We start from the raw sequence: 12,813 nt of genomic DNA on the forward strand, positions 1-12,813 counted from the left end.
TGGACTGAGAGAGAAAACCAGAGCACCCAGAGGAAACCCACGCAGACACAAGGAGAATGCACAAACTCCACACAGACAGTGACCCAGGCCAGGAATCGAACCCAGGTCCCTGGAGCTGTGAAGCAACAGTGCTAACCATTGTGCTACCATGCTACCCACATGAAGTCCTCAGTGTATGACCTGCAGTCACAGGGGGCAGTAGAATGGTACCACAGACCCTAAAAACATATCAGGCATATTGCCATGAGTGCCCCATGACAGGGATAAAGGACTAGATTTTCCTCTGTTTGCTAACAGAGACTCGTCCAATGAGTCCACTGGTTTCGCCCCATTTGAATTAGTTTACAAAAGTGAGAGCTCCTCTGAAACTAATCAAGGAGGAAGGCTCCACGTTAGACCATCTTCTGTGAGTGACTCGTGAGAGGCCTTGATGTGCTGAGAACACAAATAGACAGATGAACATACAAGGGTCCCAATCTTCCAACCAAAAGATTACATATTAGTATTCCTACCAATAGCAGATGAATCCCTAAAGACAGGTTCAGTGGCCTGTACTAAGTAGCAAAACAGCTTGGGGAGGTAAACTATCTAGTTGACATACCAGTTCACAGGAAAAAAAGGTTGTCATGTCAACACAACAAAACAGTATCGCAGTCAAGAAGGGGACAAGGTGGTAATGATCTGACAAATATCAAAAGATCGGAGGACAAACAGTGAGGATGAACTGGAGGGAAATGCGAGTTAGACCCACATTGAACTCCCTACTGTCCAGCTAGCAAACAAATTTGACACCAGATTCATCTGCTTAAATGCAAAACAGGAGGAGACTAGAAAAGGCTGCTCACTGCATTTAAAAGCATTTGTAGAGACAAACCAGGCTGCACCACTTTAGCTCTACATGATAAGAATGTGGGAGGCGCCCCACCTCTCAACCATGTACATCCATAAAAGCTGGCCCAGGTTCAGTAGGAGGCTAATTACATGCTGGAGCACCAACTAATAGAATCTGGCAACAGCAGCTGGAGCCCCCAGTTGCGCTTGCACACAAGTTTGATTGCTCCACAAGGTTCTGCACTGACAACCAAAAGGTTAATGCAATGACTACAGCTAACCTCTATAGCCAATTCCCCACCTGAAAGACTATGTAGACAGGGTAAATAATACAGTCTACATTAATAAGATACGATTTACACAAAACCATCTATGCAAAGGAAATTTTCACATTCATGATTGTGAATGAGACATCCAGTGTTGAATCATGCCATTTGGACCCAGAAACACCCCAGTGATCTTTTAATGATTAATGAACTGGGTAGTAGTAAACTTATCTGATCGAGTAGTACACCTAGACAACTTCCTAATTTACAGTAATACCTGGAAAACACTCAATTAGAAGCCTTCTTCCAGAAATTACACTCAGCTGACTTAGTGCTCAATCCAAGGCTCAGGTGACCCACCTAACTTCTCATTCTCACAAAGAAAGGAAAGCAGGAGATTCTTTAGGGATGTGTGGGTTACACCACAAGCTTGTCCCAAATTTCAGCACCAGGTGTCATTGTTAGAGGGTAAACCTTTTAGGATTAGATGAGGAGAAACTTCATCATCAGGAGAGTATTAAGCTTATGGAATTTGCTATCACAAAGCAGTTGAGGCCAAACCAATGTATGCTTTCAAAGAGGAGTTAAATATAGATCTTGGGGTGAAGGGGGTCAAGGATATGAAGGGGAAGGTGAGACTGGCTGGCTGATCAGCCATGATCGTAATGAATGGTGGAGCAGGCTCGAAAAGCCTACCCGTCTTGTGTTTCTATGTGACTGCACCACTGACAGTTCTGCTACAGAAAAGCAGCAAAATTAATATGGACCAAGAAATGCCAATCAACTTTTGAGAAGTTGCAAGTCATTTCAACAAATGACCAGAGTTACCTCTGCAAAGCATTTAAAAGTGACCACCGATGCTAGTGACCTCAAGCTAGGATCTGTCCCCCTCCAGAGGGCAAATCTGGAATAGACACACCAATCAGGTAGTTCTCCAAAATTCTGAACAAAGATCAAAATGGTATTCCACAGTTTTAAAAAAAAGACCCTAGGTTTATTGTGGCTCTCAAAAACTTTTGATGGGAGATACAAGACTGAAATGAATACAGAAACCCCACAGTCTATACTGACCACAACCTTTAAAGCTTTGTGGAGAAATTCAGGAATCAGAATACAAGGTTATTTCACTGAAGTTTGCTTTTCCAAATATGTCATCTAAAAATCACAAATGCAGGCAAGTTAAATGTGATTATGAATATTTTGCATAGAACTTAGAGACTCAGTTAGAATTGAAAGGACAATGCAGACCAAGGATAAGGCATAAATGAAAGTGAATGTGTTTTTATAACTCGTAATGAAATGGGAGTGAATATAATTTCATTTAACGTGATGATGAGATGTTACAAAGCTATACCCCTTTATTTTTTCAACTAATTGGAGCTTTTGCAATTTGAATGGGGACAGAGCAAACTTCTTTTAAAAAGCACAGTCACATTCCAAGGTGAAGGGGAGAAACAGACATATCACCATCTAGGAAGTGTAGAGTGACATTCCATATAATCCAAGGCACCCATCAGAATTCATAACTATTTAAGGAAGGGAAATTCTGGACATTGAAGCAATCATTGCCAGACATAATACAGCGCAGGTGAAGTATTTCAAAGCAAGGCTACCCAGCCACGAGATTGCAAGTGGCACAGGTAGTATCCAGAAGTCTTCAGCAGAGGAAACAAGCTGAGGGCTCTCTTGCCCCCTTGCTCTTTTGGTCCAGGAAGCCAGGTTTATCAGGAGCTTACCAAAGAACTGAGATTTCACTTTAATTGCAACACCGCATCCAAAAAAAGCTATCCCTACATTTTAAGGACAAAGGACACGAAATCATATACCTTTTTTTCAATCAAACTTTAATTCCCTTTTGATCCTGTGGGCACCATGTGCCCTAGTGCATGAGGGCCAAAATGCTTGGCCTTGCATTTTTATTATTTTACTCCCCTCTGGTTTAGTTGTTAATAAATTCGCTCTTTGACAGGCTCCTTATTGCTCACAGCTTAAAGAATTCAATATATTTTGATTTGGAAAAGATCATTTTTGCAAAAACAAAATAAACTTAAACCTTCGTTGTGAACAACTGAGACAGTAGAACAGAAGGAAGCCAGTTCACCTCTTTTCACCTGGTTGTAACAGATGTTAGAATAAAACTAATTCATTAACACTTGCCGAGCCCATTTGGAGTAATAGAATGCTAAAATACGCAATTATCACAAATTTACAACTCTACACCTTAATTGCCATCTGGTAAAAATTTCCATTTAAAGTGAATCTGCCCTGGCTTGTTTCTAATCTTAAATTAAGGAACAGAAGAAGGGGGAACTTATTTAGTTGTATATATACACAACTTCTGAAGTATGCTCACAAATTGTATTAATATAGTAATTTATAGTAGAACATCATGGGAATTTCAATCAAACAAAAACTGAATTGAGTCGAAAGCATGGCCAAAATCTATGTTACAGTTGTATTTAAATCTTAAGGAGCATCATAAAGTGTTCAAAAATTGGCAGCGGCACAGTTTAAGGCACAGCAGTGAAACAAAGCAAGTAAGAGGCATACAAGGTCGGAATTGGAACAATGCACATTCTCTCAATTGTTAGGTTGGAGGAGCTTTCAGAAATAGAACACAAGGGTGAGAATTTTAAATTTGAGGCTTTGTGGACCAGGAACCAATGTAGATGGGTGGGTAATGGACATATTGGTTTGAAGTTATAAAAGGTAGATTGCTATATGGTAATGAATGATTTAGGACTATGAAACAATTTAGTGTTATGGCAATTCAATACATTTTCCTTTCGATCTCAAAAATGACCACCAAAAATGATGAGATTCTAAAGATACTACAAGATTAGGGAGAGATGTAAAACTCGTAATCATGGAGGGGTTAGTCTCAATATTACATACAGATGAAGCTCAGGACCATTTCATAAATAGATGTCACAGTCAAAAAGCAGTTGAGGCCAAAGCATTATAATCTGAAATGTTCTTTCATTGAAAGCTACATGGGAATTGTATAACCTTCATGCTTGTAACAACACTATATAAACTAGCTGTGGTCAAGTGTTATCTTAAGAGCCACATGCAATTCAACAAACCGTTCATTCCAAAAAGAGAGATGTCAACTCGAAGGCATTGCTGATTTGCAGCAACTGATCCGAGGCACCCTGTAATATGGAATAATTTATGCATATTTTTCAAATCCATCTGAATCCCTTGTTCCGATTACAAACTTTCAAGAAATATCTACAAGTGTATCATCTTCAAGGCTTAACGACTCCAACAATATAAGAATGAGCCATAGAGCTCAGTGAACAAATGAGTAATCAACTCTCTACATAGAACATTGCAATCAAAACTGTATCCCTTGTACATTACCATTAACTGTCACAGAATCAGTTTCAGAATAAAGACTAACAAATTGTCATTTTCCTTTGAGATCACATCCTTTATAATTTACATATGGCACAAAAACCTTAAAATTTATTCACATGGGATTACTTTCAGCATAGGTATCGAGACTCACTTGGAGAAGCCAACAGTACAATGCTCTTGTCACAAAATGCAGAATGCTTAATCGGAGGTGGATTCTCAGCCCTTTTGAGGGTTGTTACAGATGTTAATGAAAATCATAAAATATGTGCACTTAAAGTTTACATTTAGTATTTAGACAAATTAATTTAGCTATTAAATGCCCTGAACTTAAGTTCAAGGTATGTAGATTTGAGATATTTATCCAATCATTTGGAAACAAGTAGAGTTTTATTGTATTCTTTCTTGGCAATGACACCTGCAGCAGTGACAAAATAATGAAAAAATAAAGTATTGAGACAATTGTTAATACCACTGATTGCAATGAAAGCAGAGATTGAGCAATGATTGGATAATTGGTGGTGACAAGCAACAATCGGCAGGATCAGGCAGTTTACGGTCAAGAATAAGCCATGCTTCTAGGGGTGAGAACAATTTGACATTTAACGAACAGGAGATCTGGGTGAAGAGAAAATGTGAACAGACCAAATGAACAAGCACTTTGCACATAGGCATCCAACTGCAGTTTTTTCAATCGCTTCAGAACATTAGCGCAGGAGTCCCTCGGGGAGTGTCCTTGGCCCATCCATCTTCAATTGCTTCATCAATGACCTTGCTTCCATTGTAAAGGTCAGTAGTGGGGATGTTTGCTGAAGATTGAAGAATGTCCAGCTCTATTCACAACCCCTCAGATATTGAAGTAGGACTTGGATTGATTCCAGTTTTGGGTGACTGTGTGGAGTTCGTGTGTTCTCCCCGTGTCTGCGTGGGTTTCCTGATCCATTCTCCTTCCACATTCCAAAGATCTGCAGGTTAGGTGGATTGGCAATGCTAAACTGCCCCTCAGTGTCCAAAATGGCAAGGTGGATTAGCCATGGGGAAGGGGGAGGCTGGATAATATGCTGTTTCAGAGTCAGTGCAGATTCGATAGGCTGAATGGCCTCCTTCTGCACTGTAGGAACTCTTTGGTTCGATGTCCAAGCTTGGCTGAAAGTCACAGTAACATTCAGGCCGCAGTGTCAGGCAATGACCATCCCCCAACAAGAGAATACCTAACCATTGCCCTAGGTCTAGGATTAGGCAGGCAGCACAGGAATTTCTTGTGGCTATTCCCTTGCAAAACAGATACATCTTTTTGGATACTGTTGAGGGGTATGGCCTCTTAGGAGATCAGAGCAACAGCCAAATTTGTTGCACCATGGTTGGCTCTGCTGCACAGGAAAGGAGCAGAAAGGCAATAGTCACAAGAGATTCAATTGTCATAGAACCATACAGCAAAAAGACCCTTCAACCCATTGAGTTCACACATTAAAAACACCTGAATTTCCACAAGCCCATCTGCCAGGGCTTGGCCCAAAGTACTGAATGATATGATGTGCCAAGTGCTCATCCAGGTACTTTTTAAAGGATGAGAGGCAATCTGCCTCTACGACTCCCAGGCAGCACATTCCAGACCATCCCCATCCTCTGGGTAAAAACGTTTTTCCTCACATCCCCCCAAACCTCCTACCCCTCACCTTGAATCCATATCCCTTCGTGACTGATCCTTGAACTAAGGGGAACAGCTGTTCTCTACCCAGTCTGTCCAAGTCCTTCGATCTTGTATACCTCAATCAGGTTGCTCCTCAGTTTTCTCTGCTCCAACAAAAACAACCCAAGCCTACACCACTCTTCATAACTTTAATGTTCCACACAAGGCAACAGCCTGATGAATATCCTCTGCACCCCCTGCAGCGCAATCACATCCTTCTGATAATGGGGTGACCAGAACTGCACACAGTACTTTATCTGAGGCTTCACCGAAGTTTTATACAACTCCATATTGAACCCCCTGCTTTTGTAACTATGCCTTGATTGATTAAGGCAAGTGTCCCATATGCCCTTCCACTTTCAGAGATCTGTGGACAAACATGCTAAAGTCCCCCTAGTGTCCTTTCTTATCGAAGTATTTTGAGTACTTTCTTATCAAATTATTCCTTCCAAAGTGCATCACCTTATACTTTTCAGGGTTAAATTCCATCTGACATCTATCAGCCCATTCTATCTATATCTTCTTGTAGCCCAAGCACTCCGCCTCACTGTTAACCACCCATCTTTGTGTCATCTGCACACTTAATAATCTTACCTCCCACAGCCATTAATGTAATTTATATAAATGACAAATAATAGGGGGCCAACACAGATCCCTATGGTATGCCACTGCACACTGGCTTCCAGTCACCCTCCTGTCATCACCCTCCTACAGCTGAACCAAACTTGAATCCACTTTAACAAATTACCTTGTATCCCATGTGAATTTACCTTCTTCACAAGTCTCCTACATGGGACCTTGTCAAAGGCTTTGCTGAAATCCATATAAACTATAAAATAAATGCTTCTTGAACAGCAGAGCCACAATAGCTGTTTTCCAGTTGTCTCACACCTCCTCCATGGCAGAGAGGAATTGAAAATTGTAAGGGGAACAGATAGAAGTTTTCATATCTGTAAAAGAGAATCCAGGATGATATGTTGCCTCCTTGGTGCTACGTTTGGATACCTTAGAGCAGTTGCAGAACATTCTAAAGGGGGAGGGTGAATAGCCAGTTGTTGCAGTACACATTGGTACAAATGGCACGGGTTTAAAGAAGTATGAAATCCTAAAAGTAGAATATGGGGAGTTAGGAAGCACATTGGAAAAGCAGAACCTCAAAAAGGTAGTTGTTATCTCGGGATTACTACCAGTGCCATGTGCTGGTCAGAGTAGAAACAGCAGGTCATATAGGATGAATACGTGACTGAAAATATGGTGCGAGGGACAGGGGTTCAGATTTTTGGAGCATCGGGACCAGTTCTGTGGGAGGTGGGACATGTACAAACTAGGTAAGCAGGAATGGGACTAATTGGCAATGACAGGACTTCAAGAAATGAATGGGTGATCAAAAGTTCTTTATTCCTCTTTGGCACAAGAGTGGAAAAGAACTGTAGCCAAACCATAGCTTCCAAGGGAAATTAGAGATAGTATTACATTCAAAAGAAGAATCATAAAATCCCTACAGTGCAGAAGGAGGCCATTCGGCCCATCAAGTCTGCATTGACCCTCCAGAGCATCTTAGGACACTTAATGGGTAATTCAGCACAGCCAATCCACCTAACCTGCACAATTTGGGAGGAAATGGGAGCAACCGGAGGAAACCTGTACAGACTCAAGAAGAACATGCAAATTCCACACAGTCACACAAGGCCGGAATTGAACCCAGATCCCTCGTGCTGTGTGGCAGTAGTGCTGACCACTGTGCCAGCATGCTGCCAAGAAGCATACAAACAGCATGAAAAAGCAATAGATCTGGGGATTAGGAGTAGTTTAAAATTCAGCAAAGATGGACCAAGGAACTAACTAAAAAGGGGAAAGAACATGACAAGCTTGTGGGGAACATTAAAACTGACTGTTAAAAGGTTTTTTACAAGTATATAAAAGAAATTCACAAAGACAAATGTAGGCCCCTTTCAGTCAGAAACTGGAGAATTCTTAATGGAGAACAAAGAAATAGTTGAACTAAATTTGTATTTTGCTTCTGTCTTCACAAAAGACGACATGAATAATGACTGGGAGTTCTGAGAAGCACAAGTTTTAGTGAGGAACTGAAGGAAATCAGTCATAGAGAAATGGTTCTGGGAAGTTAATGGGATTTGAGGTGATTAATCTCCAGAGCCAAATAACCTTCATCCCAGATCACTTAAGCAGCCCTAGAAGTAATTGATCCATTGGTGGTCATTTTCTAAACTTCTTTGGATTCTGGAATGGTTCCTACAGACTGGACAGTAGTTAACTAAGCCTGCTATACAAAAAGGGAGATAGAGAGGAAAACAGGGGAACTATAGACCACTGAGCCTAACGTCAGTAGTGGGAAAGTTACTAGCATCCATTATCAAAGATTTCATAGCACAGCAATTGGAAAGCTGTGGTATAATTAGATAAAGTCAAATGGACTTACCAAAGGGAATCATGCTTTACAAATCTACTGGAATTCATTAAGGATGCAGCTAATAAAGTTGACCAGGGAGAACTGGATGTGCTTTATTTAGACTTTCAGAAGGCTTTCAACAAGATCCCACATTGGAGATCACCAAGTTAAAGCACATGAAATTGCAGGTAATGTCTTGAGATATATAGAAAGCTAGTTAGGAGACAGGAAACAAAGAGCTGCAATAAATGGTCTTTTTCCAACTGGCAGCAATGACGAATGAAGTACCGCAGAGATGTGTGTTAGGAACCCAACTGTTCACATTACATCTGAGCATGCAGGTACAGTAGGCAGTAAAGGAGGCAAATGGTATGTTGGTCTTCATAGACAGAGGAAAAGTATAGGGATTGGGATGTTTATTGCAATTTATTGAGTGTTGGTGAGGCAACACCTAGATTGTGTACAGTTTTGTGGTCCTTATCTGAGGAAGGATGCTCTTGCGATAGAGGGAGTGCAAAGGTTTGGCACACTGATTCCTGAGATGGCAGGGCTGTCATATGAAGAGAGTCTAAGTCAGTTAGGATTCATTGGAGTTTAGAAGAGTAGAGGGGATCTCAAAGAAACTTACAAAATTCTAACAGGATTAGATTCAGAAAGTGTGTAACCAATGGTGGAGGAGTACACAACTAGGAGGCACAGTTTGAGGCTAAAGGGTAAACCTTTTAGGGCTGAGGTGAGAAGACATTTCTTTGCCCAGAGATTGGTGAATCTGTGGAATTCATGACCACAAAGTAGTTGAGGACAAAACGTTGTGTGACTTCAAGAAGGAATTAGATATAGCTCTTGGGACTAAAGGGTTATGGGGAAAGGCAGGATCAGAGTATTAAATTTGGTGAGAAGCCATGATTATAAAAAAATGGTGGAACATGCTCAAAGGCCGAATAGCCCACTTCTACTATTTTCTTTCTATGTTTACCATGTAATTCAATGGTATTATCGTCACGGAATTCCCCCACTATCAACATACTGCGTGTTACCACTGATTAGCCACTCAACTGAACTAGCTAAATATACTGTAGTTACAAGAGCAGGTCAGAGGGTAGGAATTCTGCTACGAATAACTCACCTCCTGACTCCACAAAGCCTGTCCACATTTTACAAGGCACAAGTCAGAAAGGTGATGGAATACTCTCCACTTTCCTGGATAAGTACAGCACCAACTAAATTAACAAAGCTTGCCACCATTCAGGATTGGCACTCCTTCCATAAACATTCATTCCCTCCATCACAATGCACAGTCACAGATTTACAAGATGCATTGCAAGGTCATACCAAGGTTTCTTAAACAGCACCTTCCAAATACACAACCACTACCATTAAAAGGACAAGTACAGCAGATTCCTGGGAACACCATCACCTGCAGGTTTCCCTCCAAGTCATTCATGACTTGAAACTAGATCATCATTCCTTCATTGTCACTGGGTCAAAATTCCAGAACTCATTCCCTAACCGCACCATAGACGTACCTACACCATAAGAACTGCAGTGGCTTAAGAAGGCAACTCGCCTTGATTCTCAAGGCCAATCAGGGATGGGCAACGAGGTTGACTTTGCCAGCAAAGCCCATGCCCCTTCAACGAATAAAAAAAACTGCCACTGCAAAAGACTGGAGAACTGTTACCAGAAGTTCCTTGGAATGCAAACAGATTGGAAAAAAGGCCACTCAGATCACCCAGTTCATGCATTGATTTTCTCTTTCTAGTAGTTTAATTCTCCTACTAGACTAGATGTTAGACAAATAGCTAAAAACAAAAGGTAGGTAGTGAAGAGGTAGAGCTGTGCATCATCCACATAATATGGAGATGCTGGCAGTTGGACTGGGGTAAACACAGTAAGAAGTCTCACAACACCAGGTTAAAGTCCAACAGGTTTATTGGATAGTTAACGCCACTAGCTTTCGGAACGCTGCTACTTCGTCAGGCCAGTGGAGAGTTCTGATCACAAACAAGGCATATAAAGACACACAGTTTACAGAATGCTGATTAGAATGAGTCCTTACAGCTAATCTGCTCTTCAAGTCTTAAAGGTGTAGACAATGTGAGTGGAGATAGCATTAAACATAGGTTAAAAAGATGTGTATTGTCTCCACACAGGGTAGTAAGTGAGTGTTGCAAGTTCAGGCAAGTCATGGGGGTTACAGATAGTGTGACATGAACCCAAGATCCCAGTTGAGGCTGTCCTCACGTGTGTGGAACTTGACTATCAGATTGGCTAACTGATTTATAATTTATAATAGCTAATTTATACTCAAGTTGAAGTGATATCCTTAAAGTGAAATCAAACACCGAGGCATCTTAACATCCATTTGATGCAACAACTTGCATTTGTAGAGTGTCTTTAATCCAGTAAAATGTCAAGCCAAACACATTTTATACTCCTATCTCTAAAGTCACACAATTTTGATACATGGGAAATAAAAATCTTAACATACTATCTAACATCTCCGCATACATGCAGCCTGCAATTTCTCACTACTAACTAGCCCTCACTCCACAACATTGTATTGTATTTTTGTACCATCATTTTAATGCAGTCCGTCAGCATTTCAAATGTATTTTATTTGGGGCTGAATTTCTAAATTTGTGGCCTCTCTCAATATTTCAAATACATTTTATTTGGTTCTCAATTTCTAGATTTGTATTTTGATATAGAATAAGACCGAAATTTAAATGCGGCTTCGGCCACAGGTTACCATGAGCAATAAGGGCGAGCACACTGAATCGTGCGAACGACTGTAAGCAAATAAAAGGCTGGGAAAATTTGCTGAATAAAAGGTGTTTTTAAAAAAACAAAGAAACCTAGGATGGCCTGAGCAGGCTTTAAGGGAGCGCCATGTTAGCCATGTGCATCAGGACGTTGCAATATTAGCAATTACGGGAGTAAGGGGCGGGAGCCAAATCAGGGAGCGGTGATTGACGTCCTGGACGGCTAATGGGAGTCGCGGCTCAGGCGGGCCAGACAGCGGCCGGGAGCCAATGAGGCGGCGTCCGGGGCGCAGGCGGGGAAGAGCACAGCCAGGACAGTATTGAGCAGACGGACCCAGCCGTCTGGTAACAGAGTGGCGCCCTATCTGACAGATCACCACACACACAAAAAAAAGGAAGCAGAGGGGAAGGAAAGTACGCAAAGATATAGATTTTTTAAAAAATCGTTTGACTCTTAAACACCGTCAGTCCCCAAACTATTTAACCTTAAACAGCAAGAGGTAACACCTGGGGAAGGATGTGAAGCCTTCGTTTGCGACAAGATCTCCATCTTAAAAAAATCCTGAAGCAATAAAGGTTCCAACGTGAATAAAATTTCTAACAAAAAAGAGGGAGTACGTTTACTGAAGAAATTAGTTTTAAAGGAGTTTTTTTAAGAAAAAAAAAGACCCGACAGCTTTTATTTCCCCAACACTGAAAAGCAGACTAAAAGACAAAAGAAGGGCCCGACCACCTCAGTCAGTGCCAAGATAAACGAATACACCCGACGCCGGACAAACCCAACCCATCGAGAAAAAATTTCAGTCCATCGCCAATGCGCTCCGCCGTTCAAAGTAGGCAGATTCCCACCCCCCCCTCTCAGCCGAGTGCGGCCCAAAAGCATTTTTCTTCCCCCTCACCCTAAATAAAATTTCGTTAACCGGCGAGTCAACAAATATTCAAGAAAGAAACAAAAAAAAATGTTCACTTGCCGGCCGCTCCTCCTCGAGATCGTTCGCACCGCTCTCCCTCCTCCCTCTCTCTCTCTCTCTCTTCCTTCCTTTTCACACCGACCGGATCCGACGCTCGGACTCCTTCGAACGTGAAAGCCGCTAATTCAAACCCGTCCAGCGCGCAGCGACGTACGGCACGTCGTACGGATTGGTCAAGACCACCTCCTCATTCCGTACGACATGCGTCACCACGTCGTACGCATTCCGTACACATCCCGCATGACGTCACAAGTACATTCCGTACACATCCCTCGTGACGTCACACGCATTCCTCGCGACGTCAGATGCAACGGCCGGGTGAGCTGTGCGTTACGAAGGCGGGACTGGCTCGCTGGTTGATCGCTCCAATCGGGCGCCTGGTGGCGGGAAAGGACCCGATTTTCTTCCATTCACCCCACTCCGTTAGGCTGCCTTACACACAGACATCGTACCGCAGCAGCGAAAAGTCAGTTTGGTCTGATTTTTTTTTATTCGTGGGACTAGGGCGTTGTTGGCTGGC

At 41.9% G+C, this 12,813-nt stretch overlaps 1 protein-coding gene across 1 annotated transcript in view; it reads right to left on the reverse strand.

Annotated features, from left to right (window-relative positions):
- Positions 1-12,397, reverse strand: part of LOC145353877 (microtubule-associated protein RP/EB family member 1-like) — a 50,247-nt gene extending 37,850 nt beyond the window's left edge. Inside the window, exon 1 of the mRNA XM_080204796.1 lies at positions 12,294-12,397. The gene's annotated coding sequence lies outside the window, so the exon portion shown is untranslated. The remainder of the gene's footprint in view (positions 1-12,293) is intronic.
- Positions 12,398-12,813: the final 416 nt, after the last annotated feature.

This window comes from Carcharhinus amblyrhynchos, chromosome 16 (assembly GCF_965287045.1).
Source record: "Carcharhinus amblyrhynchos chromosome 16, sCarAmb.v2.hapA, whole genome shotgun sequence".
Lineage (NCBI taxonomy): Eukaryota > Metazoa > Chordata > Chondrichthyes > Carcharhiniformes > Carcharhinidae > Carcharhinus > Carcharhinus amblyrhynchos.